This window comes from Panthera leo, chromosome C1 (genome assembly GCF_018350215.1).
Source record: "Panthera leo isolate Ple1 chromosome C1, P.leo_Ple1_pat1.1, whole genome shotgun sequence".
Taxonomy (NCBI): Eukaryota; Metazoa; Chordata; class Mammalia; order Carnivora; family Felidae; genus Panthera; species Panthera leo.
In genome coordinates, this window is record NC_056686.1 from 218689080 (window position 1) to 218698090 (window position 9011).

Here is a 9011-nt window from a genome sequence, read left to right on the forward strand (position 1 = left end):
GCATGTGGGGTCACAACTAGCTCTCCCAGTGACACTTTCTGGATTGCCCGCACCCCCACTGTGCCCCAGCCCACACGCCCTCTGCACAGAGCCCACGGCCCCTCCTGCATGCCTCCTCCTGACCTCAAGCCAGGGTGGGGGTGGCAGTCTCCGTGGTCCCCATCCCTGGACCAGGCGGTGGCTTCTTCTCCCTCTTGGGGACCTCCACCCAGAGGTGCCCGCCCACAGGACGCTCTATCAGGACTTGCCAGAGGCTGAGAAACGTTTCCCAGGGATCCGGGTGACCAGGTTAACCTATGACAGAAGCCATGCAGAAACAGCTCTTGTGTGACTGGTCACTTTTCCCAAAGAGGCCAGGATATCTGGGGGGCTGGCTTCTGCCAGAGGACACCCCGATTTGGTCCCGTCTCTGCGTCTGAGTCACATCCGAGGTGGGGTCGATGTGCACACGAGGTTCACCCTTCTCGGCATCTCCTGACATCGCCCTGATTTCCCGCAGCACCTTGGGGCACGTGTGGGGGAGGGGGTAGCTTCCGAAGGAGGAAGGCAGAGCCCGGAGCCTGGGGGTCTGCCCTCCTCTGCCTGGGAGGGTGTCCTCTAGGAAACGAGCTCCTTGGAGCAGGAGTAGGACTGCAGCCCTATGTTGGGCAGGGGGGAGGGAAGGGCGTTCCCCGAAGTCACCCTGTCCCATCCCAGGCGGGACTTGCCCAGATGGGGGGTGTGGCCGCTGGATGCACCCCCAGTGGAGGCCAGGCCTGAAGGGGGCGCAGGTGCCCAGCCGTGGGAGGATGGTGGGTCTGCGTCGGGGAATGGCCAGGCTGGGTATTTTTACAGCAGCTACTGCGTCAGGGGCTGTGAGAGGGGCACTGGGTGCACGAAGGGACAGGTGTCCACCCTCCGGTGGGTGGCAGGGGCGGGCCTACGGCACCCAGCAGGCGGGTACCAAGCAGGTCCTGCTGGCACCCATGTGAGAAGCCAGGGCTGAGGCCACAGCCGGGGGACATTTGATCAGCCTTGGGGCCCTGTGTCGATGAGGGTTCTCCAGAGAGACAGAGCTATATATTCGCGATTCACTATATACGTAGTATATACACACATAATTATACAGACACATGCATTTTTTTTAAGGAGTGCTCTCACGTGATTATGGAGGCCGACAAGCCCCCCAGACCTGCGGTCAGCCAGCCGCAGACCCAGGACGGCGGACGGTGTGAGTTCCAGTCCAAAGGCCGGAGGCTCGACACTTAGGAAGCCCCGATATTCCAGCTCCAAAGGCAGTCGGGCAGGAGGAACTCTCTCTTCTGCAGTCTCGTTGTTCCTTTCAGCCCTTCAGCTGATTGGATGAGGCCCACCCGCATTCAGAAGAGCGATCTGTTTCTCTCTATCAGTTTCAATGTTAATCTCCTTCAAAACCCTCCAGAAAAATCGCAGAATAATGTTGGACCAAATTTCTGAGCGCTCTGTTGAGCTGACCCACGGATCCACTATTCCATATCTGTCAGTGGCCCCAACCCCTGCTGGCACCTTAGCCCAGCAGGGGGCAGGGCTGGGGGGGTGGGGAGGGCCGACTCCTGTTGCCCCGGAATGGCCTGTGTCCACAGACCGTGTCCCAGGGAGGTCCGAGGTCCGTCCAAGGCCACATGGCCGGTGACCGGGAGACCCTGCCCAGCTTGTGAGCCTTCTGACTTCACCACGCCCCCCTGGCTGCCAGTTTCACTCCTGAGATTTCTTCCCAGGCACAGCTCTGAGTCCTCGGAGCCCTAAGCAAATCTGATTCACCCAGAAAATCCAATACCAGCCCGAGCTTTAGCTGGGGTGGATTCAATTTTCTCCCCAGCACTTCCTGCCTTGATCTTACTTAGGAGGCCGCTCCTGGAGACCTGTACAAGGTGCTAACAGGCAGCGTTCCGAGGGGTTATCCTTCAGAGATGCGACGCGCCATGTGGTAAACACGTGGCGAGCACCCTCGCGCACAGCGAATCCACACAAACAGGTCTGCGCCGGCCGGCGCGTTGAATGCCGCTCGCTGAAAACAGATTTAGTGATGCTTGTGGACACACACAGGCACACTCACCACAGACGTGGCTGTTCAGCCTCCGAAGGTGCCGTCCAAGCTATATTTTAAATTGTAAGTTTACCCCCTCATTGTGCAAACAGTAGAATGGCTTTAACAGGTGATAAGTTAGATATTCTCTTCAACATGGACCTTCTATCTTAGGGCTTTTTAAAACTAAGATTTTACTGTCAGAAAAGACTGCTGTGTGTCGAAACGCCACTGCTGATGTCCCAGCGATGCTGGCCTTTGGGACGCAGCCACAGACGGGGAGACATGGGGACGGGGCCTCCGGTGGTCCGGAACGCTGCACAAAGCTCGGGCATTCAGGGCTTGAGCCAGGAAAACGATCATGCTGAGGGCAGATCTTATCAACCCTGCAAGAAAACTAGAATGTTCTATTTGACAAGTTGGTTTTCCTGTTCTGTTTGGTTTTCCTGGAAGCCTCCGATTTGGCTCTCGCTCTTTAAATCAGGAAGAGGGCATAGCATTTGTTTACCTGGAGGATGCCCGCACAGAAGGCACAGAACCTTCCAGGGAGGCCGGGCCAGTGTTGTGCTGCTGAGTGGTTCGCAACCAGCTCTCCATAAAGGAAGCCGTGCACCTCTGTCTGTGGTGTAAATATGCCCACCGTGGCTGTGTTCAAGCCGACATTTCAGTATTGCCCTGAGGATTGACCCCAGACCCAGCTGGAGTTGGCATGGGAGACCACTCTCCACCCCGCCTCCCCCTACCACACCTGCTCCCCTCCACTCTGCAGCAAGCTCACTGATCTCCAGCCCTGCGGATCTAAGAGCCAGGATGAGCCCACTCTCCCCTCCCCACCAGAGACCCTCTCTGTTGTTTGGAAATCACTTTGGTAGTGGGTGGTGGGATAGGGATGTGTCTTCAGTGACAGGAACGTAGGGGCCCCTCAGAACAGGAAACCCATCAGGACGGCCCCGTCCTCCCCAAGCTTGGGGACAACCCACAGGGGCTCCTCCTTGGCAGGAATCCCAGGTGGCACCAGCCCCACTGGGCTTTACCCTGTCCCCGGAGTCCCACAAGGCAGCGGCCCCAGTTCTTGGTGAGAAAGAAACGGCTGTGTTACTGTGCTGGTGTTTCTTTTCCTTTCCTCTCCTATTTCTTGGGGTGTCTGCTCAGGGGTGCTTATGATTTGATCTGGATAGTGAATTCCATTCCTGTGCCCAGGAGGCAGTGGGGGGACTACAGTGGGGCTGGCGTCTCCAGGCCAAGACAGAAGAGGAGTAGAGGGAAGGGGAAAGGAGGAGGAGGGAAAGGAGAGGGGGTAGGAGAGGGGAGAGGAAAGGTGGGGGGAGGGGAGGGGAAAGGGGGTGAGGGGGGAGGGGAGGGGAGAAGGGCGGGGGAGGGGAGAGGAGGGAAAGGGAGAGGATTGGGGAAAGGAGACAGGAAAGAGGAGGGGAGGGGGAGGAAAGGGGAGGGGAGGGAGAGGGGAGGAGATGGGGAGGGGATGGCAGGGAAGTGGAGGGGAAGGGGGAGGGAGGAGGGGAGAAGAGGGAAAGGGAGAGGATTGGGGAAGAGGAGGTAGGAAGGAGGAGGGGAGGGGAGGGGAAGGGGAGGGGGAGGGGAGAGGGGGAAGAGGAGGGGAGAGGAGGGAAAGGGAAAGGATTGGGGAGAGGAGGTAGGAAAGGGGATGGGAGGGGAAGGGAAGGGAAGGAGGAGGGGAGGGAGGGTAGTGGAGGAGGGGAGGGGGAGGGAAGGGAAGGAGGAGGGGAGGGGGAGGGAAGGGAAGGAGGAGGGGAGGGGAGGGAAGGGGGAGAGAAGGAGAGGGGGAGGGAGGCGGAGTCAGGGAAGTGGAGGGGAGGGGGAGGTGGATGGAGACCGAGCTAGGGGCTTGAGAGGGAAGGGCTCTGTGGTTCCCCGAGAGCCATCCGGTTGGGAGACTGGAAGTAGGAACAGGGGCACTGGAGATGTCTCTCTCATCTGGGGCCTTTGGCACAAGGCCATGTGCCACTGCCCATAAGCCCGGGACGAATGTCCGGATGGAGCCAGCGCTGGGCGCTGCGGCCACCAGTGATCCTCGCCACAGCCTGTGAAGTGGGCTCCTTATGTACCCATCTCACAGGTGACAGCACTGAGGCTCAGCGAGGCCGGCTTGGGGGGCAGGGCCCGCCAGGTTCCCAGGGCCCAGCTCAGGCTGTTAGCAGGTGCCGAGAGAGCCAGATGCGCCAGCCCCCGGGGGTCCCAGGGCAGATGGCCCACAAGCGGTGGCTTTGATCTGGGCAGGACTGTCCCCTCGGGGCTGGGTGTGTGAGCAGCACCGCTCAGTGGGCTCAGAGGGCGGGGCTACAAAGGCTAACCTGGGGCAGCAGCTGCTGCAGGCCTGAGCCTGTTCCAGAACCTTCTGTGGAGAGTCTTCTTGGACAGCAGAGGCAGAACAGGGGAGGCAGGGGCCCGCACGAGCAGGTGTTCTGACCAGGCCTCGACGGCTCCGGGCACGTCCTGGAGGCCACTGGCAGACCCGGGTCCTAGCCACCCCTGACCACGTGCACGACTGTGGGCGGGCCCCCTCCTGGCCCACCTGGAAAACCATGGCCGCAGACTAGACCACTTCCTGTCGTGGTTGACCTTGACACCAGGACCTCGGGGTCCTGCCCCTGCCCAGTCTTTCCTGTCTCCGGAGCCCTGGGATTTACTCAGTCATGGCCGGATGCTGTCCTGGATCAGAGCTTCCAGAACGATACAGCATGGGAGCCGCGCAGAGCCCCGGGGTCTCAGCTCTGTGAGCCCACGCTGAAAGGGTGGGGGTCACTCCGCGGAGCCCTGTCCCCCGGCTCCTCGTCCCGGCTCCTCGCTCGGCTCCTGCTCCATCCCGGGGCCTGTGGGGAGCCACAGCCCGACCCACATCCCAGAGCAGTTGATCATTGGGGTTCTCTTGTGAGCTGAGTGGTGGAGCCCCAGCAAAGAAGGTCCACCTGGGACTTGAGCTGTGAACTTGCAGGTGAAATTTAGGATTTCTAGATGCGATCGTCTGGGCTACCCAGTGGGCACGAAGCCCAATGACAAGTGTCCTTAGAAGGAAGGGGAGGGACACGGAGAGGAGAGGGGATGTGAAGACGGAGACGGAGAGCGGACAAGCCCAGGGTCACCCGGGATTACTGACGCCCCCAGAAGCCAGGACAGAGGCACGGAGCTGGGTCTCTAAGGAGCCAGCCCTGCCTCTGGACCTCAGGCTCTGGCCTCGAGAGCCGCGAGACAAGAAATTCCCATCGGTCTAGGCCGGGCTGTTTGTGGTAGCTCCTTAGGGCATGAGTGCAGGGTCCAGCACGATCTCTGCCCCCCCCCCCCACCCGCCGCCGTGGCCACCGCGGCCCCGGGCATCGTTTCTGTCCCTGCAAAGTGGAGTGAGGTGGTGAGCTCCTTGCACAGAGCCCATGTGTCCAGGCGGAGCCGGGCGGGGGTCTGAAGGAGGAGACTCGCCCCAGAGAAGAGAGGCCCCTTGGGAGGACGGCAGCAAAGTTGTGCAGGGAATTCATGGCCCGTTCCCACACTTGTTACTTTTCTGCCCATCCTCTGATCCTCCTTTCCCTGAGAACTCAGGACGGAGGTCCCTGAGCAGGGAGGGGAGGGGAGGGGAGGGGAGGGGAGGGGAGGGGAGGGGAGGGGAGGGCCTCTGCAGGGAGGGAGGGAGCAGGCGGATGCTCAGCCTGCAGGGGAGGCAGCAGGGGGAGGCCAGCTGTCCCGGACCACAGAGGATGCTGCGCTCGCCTTCCTCCCCGCTGGGCCTGGCCCCACAGCCAAGACGGGTGGGTGCCAAGCCTGGGCCCGGGGTCCCTGCCTGCCCGGGACTGGGGGCAGCTGGCAGGCCCACGCGCGGTGCTCTCCGGGGTCTGGCTTCGTTTCTGTCCCTCGACACACAGAGACACTCTTCAGCGTGTGGGACTGCCGCTCGTAGAACACGTCACGGTGAGCAGTGTTCTGCACAAGACCAGCCCGTCCGTGCGACACAGATGCCATGCACACGGAGCGGACGTGCCGCACGCCCTGTGGGTTCTCAGACACCGACACCCCCCCATGCTCTGCCTTTATAATTTCCACTTGTCACAGAGTGACATGATAACACTGGATGATCCGGTCATTTTCTCCAAACTTCCCGGGACGTGTCTTTATTAGCAGGTGCTAGATTAGCACTCCAGCTGCTGAATAGTAACAATTAGCTCCATTAACATCACAACAGCTGTAATTTTTGAGGAAATGAAAACCATTAATAAGTACTACCAAGAGCTAAAAAACAAAGCCAAACAGAAAACACGGCCTCCCCCGAGGCTGAAATTACCAACACGGGGGAAGGAGGGTCCCAGGGTTCAGACAGCACCCCCCCCACCCCGGGACCCCTGGTGGCTGGGGAGGAGACTCACCCCGCCCGCCTGCCGGCTGGTGCTCTCCCACCCGAGCCCCTCAGGGGACAGCCGGGGTCGGGGCGACTCCTTCCCAGGTCACACTGCCCAGGACACTCGCAGGGCTGGACGGAAAGCCCCGGGGACACAAGTCCTCACCCTTGGACATGAAGTTGGGCAGAGTAGGAGGGGTCCTGCCTGGTGGCGTCTGTCACCTTTCGTGTCTTGCACACGTGAATGTGCACACCCCCCCCCAGACCCATACAAACTCTGCACACGATACCCACGTACATGTGCACGGATGCCCCTCACACGTGCTCATGCACCACACACATCGTGCACCCACACCCGTGCGGGCACACATACGTGGCACCTGTCCTCACCCCCGTGTGCACACACACACGGGCACCTGTCCTCACACACCTGTGCACACACACATGCAGGCACCATGTCCTCGCACACGTGTGCATGGGTGCACGCACAGCTTGTGGCCCTTACACCCGGCCACCGGGGCCACTGGCCTGGGCTCTGCACGACTGCGGGCACCCTGTGTGACACACGCACACACACACGCACTCAGTGAACACTCACGTGCACACACTCCGTGTATTAAAGCACACCTGGGCAGCCAGGCCCCAGAGGAGCGGCTCCCCTCACTCCTGTCCTGTGTCCTGGGAACAAGAGGCGGTCCCGTCCCAGCTGTGTGGCTGGAGAGCTGGGGACCGCGGGGATGGAACCCTCCTAGGGGCCGGCCCGGCCTGGGGGCCTAAGTGCTAAGGCAAACGAGACAGATTACCCAGCTGGTCCAGCCTTCCTTCTCAGACAGCATGAGTGGAAGTGACTTTCGCAAAACAAAGTGTCATTTCTAAGGAGTGATTTAATTTTCAAGCAGTTGAACAAAAGGTCAGCTTTGTTGAAATGATTTCCTGTCAAAATTTCCATATTTAAAACACTAGTTCAAGAAGGTGTGCGCACCCTATGTTTACCGCAGCATTATTTACAGTAGCCAAGACAAGGAAAGGGCCCAAGTGTCCATCGATAGATGAGTGGGTGGAGAAGAGGCAGTTGTGTGCGTGTGTGCGTGTGTGCGTGTGCACGCGTGCGTGTGTTTAGACACACACACAGGATATCACTCAGGATAAAAAACAGTGAAATCTTGCCATTTGCAACAACATGGATGGATCTAGAGAATATGATGTGAAGCAAAATAAGCCAGTCAGGGAAAGACAAAAACCACGTGATTTCTTCGTTCGTGGAGTTTAAGAAATGAAACAAACGAACAAAGAAAGAGACAAACGCAAAAGCACTTAAATATGGAGAACACACTGGTGGTCGCCAGAGGAGAGGTGGGTGGGGGGCGGGTGACATAGGTGAAGGGGACGAAAGGAACACGTAGCAGGGTGAGTACGGTGATGCATAGAATTGTGGACTCATGTGTGCCTCTGAGACTCCTACGGATAATAACTCAGGTATGTTCACTACACTTCAACAAAGAAGGAAACACTGTCAACATTTCTGGTAGGTTGGATTTGCCATCAGTTTCATTTATTTACTTATTTATTTATTATTTAATTTTTGGCCATTAATTTTAATAGATAATTTAGATTTTTCGATTAACAGTGCCTTTAATTAGGGGCACCTGGGGGGCTCAGTCAGCTGAGCCTCCGACCCGACTTCGGCTCAGGTCACGATCTCGCGGTTCATGAGTTCGAGCCCCACATCGGGCTCTGTGCTGGCAGCTCGGAGCCCGGGACCTGCTTCGGATTCTGTGTCTCCCTCTCTCTCTGCCCCTCCCCTGTTCACACTCTGTGTCTCTCTCAAATATATAAATGAACATTTAAAAAAGTCAAAAGAAAGTAAATAAAAGTGCCTTGAACAATGCATATGGCCTGATTTTTATCTTTAATTTACATATTTGATTAAAGCATCTGATCAAATGTGTGTGTGCACATGTCTTTGTGTATGCACACAGCGTCACAACCCTGTGCACACAGACACCCCCCCCCACGTGGACACAAATGCACACGTGTGTGCACACACGTGTCTTTGCCAGCTTTGAGCCGGACGGCTGATGCAGAATCGAAAGCGGACAAGAGACGGGTCGGCGGAGGGAGTGAAGGGGTGAAGACACAAGGCAGGGCCTGTGTGCAGAGCTGGGTCAGAGCTGGAGGACCCAGGCCCAGAGCGAGGGGCCCAGGCTGCCCGGAGGTGCTGAGGGTTGGATAGCGAGGGAGGGCCCAGTGCGTGACTCGCCTCCCCGCTTAGAATTCTTCTTTGTAATGTTTTGTTTATTTTTTTGGGGGGGGGAGGGGTGGAGAGGGAGGGAGACAGGATCCAAAGCAGGCTCTGAGCTGTCAGCAGAGAGCCCGATGTGGGGCTTGAACTCACAAACTGAGATCGTGACCTGAGCCGAGCTGAAGTCGGATGCTTAACCCACTGAGCCGCCGGGAGCCCTGTGTCCATTTAGAATTCTTAAGGGAGGACACGAGGTTGTGTAGCTACTGGATCCTTTTCTTCAGAGACAGAGCATGAGCAGGGGAGGGGCAGAGGGGGAGGGGGAGACACAATATCCGAAGCAGGCTCCAGGCTCCGCGAGCTGT